Below are 2,484 nucleotides of genomic sequence, written 5' to 3'. Positions count from 1 at the left end.
CTGGAGCACCGTCTTTAGTCGAGCAAATCAACCCCAGGACTTATTCTTTGTAAGCCGAGTACTTATTCTATCGTTTTCTTTTGCCGAACAGCTAGTTACAGGGACGTAAACGGTTGTCAAGCGATAGGGGGGGGGGAAGACACACACTGGCTTCTTTCAGTTTCCGTCTACCAAATCCACTCACAAGGTTTTGGTTGACCTGAGGCTATAGTACAGACACTTGTCCAAGGTACCACGCAGTGGGACTAAACCCGGAACCATGTGGTTGGTAAGCAAGCTACTTACTACACAGCCACTCCTGCACCTATATATATAAAATATTCTATTATATTTAAAGTATAGTAGGAGAGAATTTATTTTTGGCTTTTGAAATTTTCTTTCGCATTTACACATGTAAATAATTATGTAGGGAAGTTAACATAAAGGTAATTACGTATGGAGTGGAGGGTTTCAGCGTAAATTTTTTGCCATTGTGTGCGCGTTTAAAATCGTTAACATGTGTGTGTTTATGTATGTGACTGCATGATTGTATTGAAATACTTTGACTACGATATCCCCCTCTCATTTTTGCTGCTGTCAAGTCCACTACGGAAGAAAGCCAGTTTTACCTCTCCACCACCATTTTCTTATCCACTATACAATCTGTAGGGAGACAGATAGACAGGACAGATACAGAAATACACATACTCGCAGGTGAACATACATACCTGCACAACACAGAACACTCAATTCGTGTTAACCTGGGGTCTCAGCTCCTGTTTATACGCCGGCCACAAAACTATTTTTCACCAACGTTTCTTTGTTTACAAAAAGAGTAAGTACTAAATCTTTATAAAATATACATGTATTTTTTTTAAAACAAGGTTGCAGGAATCCTCTTCTCGGGATAAAAAAAAAATGACAAAGTCCTTATAACCGAAACGTATAAGATCCCACGAGAAAATCTGGTAAATCCGCGAAAATAAAACTTACATATAATCCCATAAATATAGTAAACCATATTGGAAAACTCTAAAACATGTTACAAATTAAATACAGTCTCTCCTTAAAATGTAGAAATCTTTAATAAATTCTAAAATTACAATAATTATTGTTTGGCCCCGGGTCAGAGTTGATCAAGTAGACGCATGATCAAAAATATACTAACCCTGTCTTTCTTTAATATACAGAATTGTATTAGCCAATGTGTCCTTTTTATGCAAGGTGGTAGCGTTTTTGTGGGCGATTTGGCTGCTATTTCCAGCAGCTCGAGCAACCACGTATAAACTCCCTTGACTCGAAAGAGAAGTCATTGATTTAATGTTTTTCTGTTGGGATTATCAAGAAACAAATGCTGACTTCTACAGTTCAGGGTCTTTCTACTTGCTATAACTGACTTTATGTATACTAAGTATACCTGTATTTCTTGGATGGGCCTTCTTTCCTCCCACATAATTAGACTTCGGTATGTCATGTGTATGTGCTTGCGTGTATGAGTTGGTGTACGTGTTTTTTGGTTGACTTGTCTCCCTTCCTACTTATTGACAACATTATGTACACGTACGCCTATACATAGATGTATTACACACACACATATCGGAATACCTACACAAGTGTACCCCCAACCCCAATTTCGTTTCCTCATAACTTCCATTAAAAAAAACAGTATTTTTTAATGAAATTTTCTATAAATACGCTTCAGATGGTATAGATTTCAATTATATCGATATTTGTTGTAAATTTTTCCCCCCAGGGTGAGGAGAGGAGTTTCGAAAATTTCACACGAATCAGCATTGTTTTCTCATAGCTATCAGAAAAATGGGTATTTTTTAAAGAAAATTTCCACCTGAAATACTTTTCAGATTATGTAGATTACGATTACAGCGACATTTATTATGTCTTATACCCTTTATTTGTTTCAGTCATTAGACTGCGGCCTTGCTGGAGCACCGCCTTGAGGAATTTTAGTCGAACTAATCGACTCCAGTAGTCTTTTTAAGCCTGGTACTTACTCTATCGGTTGTCAAGCGGTGGTGGGGACAAACACAAAGACACACACACACACACGATGGACTTCTTTCAGTTTCCGTCAACCAAATCCACTCACAAGGCATTAGTGAGCTTGAGGCTATAGTAGAAGACACATGAATTTCTTTTAACCTGAAGAGCTAGCTTAGTACTTACATTAAGTTAAAGATTGTATATATATTAATGCATACGTCTTAGTAATTTATTACTTATAAATATAAAATAAATTATCAATACATGTTTATTAATCTGTGGAACAATTGTCAGATAAGAATTTCCAGTAGAATAAATTTTATCGTAGCATATTCCTCATTATTTATAATTTTATACACTCCTTATGTTTTCTTTTGTATTGTAGTATGTATTGTATGTTTTGTAGAATGATGATGATGATGATGATATATTGAGGAGCTTTTTTTATGAGTACCATCGGATTAGTTGAATCCAAATATTGTGACTTAAATTTATATATATATA

At 35.7% G+C, this 2,484-nt stretch overlaps 1 protein-coding gene across 4 annotated transcripts in view; it reads left to right on the top strand.

Moving 5' to 3' along the window:
• Positions 1–357: 357 nt before the first annotated feature.
• The window catches only part of LOC106873629 (jmjC domain-containing protein 8), a 442,493-nt gene continuing 440,366 nt past the window's right edge, over positions 358–2,484 (top strand). For 2 of the 4 annotated variants that reach the window (XM_052968758.1, XM_052968763.1), the window contains exon 1: positions 358–814. The gene's annotated coding sequence lies outside the window, so the exon portion shown is untranslated. The remainder of the gene's footprint in view (positions 815–2,484) is intronic. The other 2 variants (XM_052968755.1, XM_052968757.1) reach the window with 1 other exon arrangement.

Source organism: Octopus bimaculoides, chromosome 6 (genome assembly GCF_001194135.2).
Source record: "Octopus bimaculoides isolate UCB-OBI-ISO-001 chromosome 6, ASM119413v2, whole genome shotgun sequence".
NCBI lineage: Eukaryota > Metazoa > Mollusca > Cephalopoda > Octopoda > Octopodidae > Octopus > Octopus bimaculoides.
Note: the sequence above shows the minus strand (reverse complement) of the source record. Positions and strands in the feature narration are given on the sequence as shown.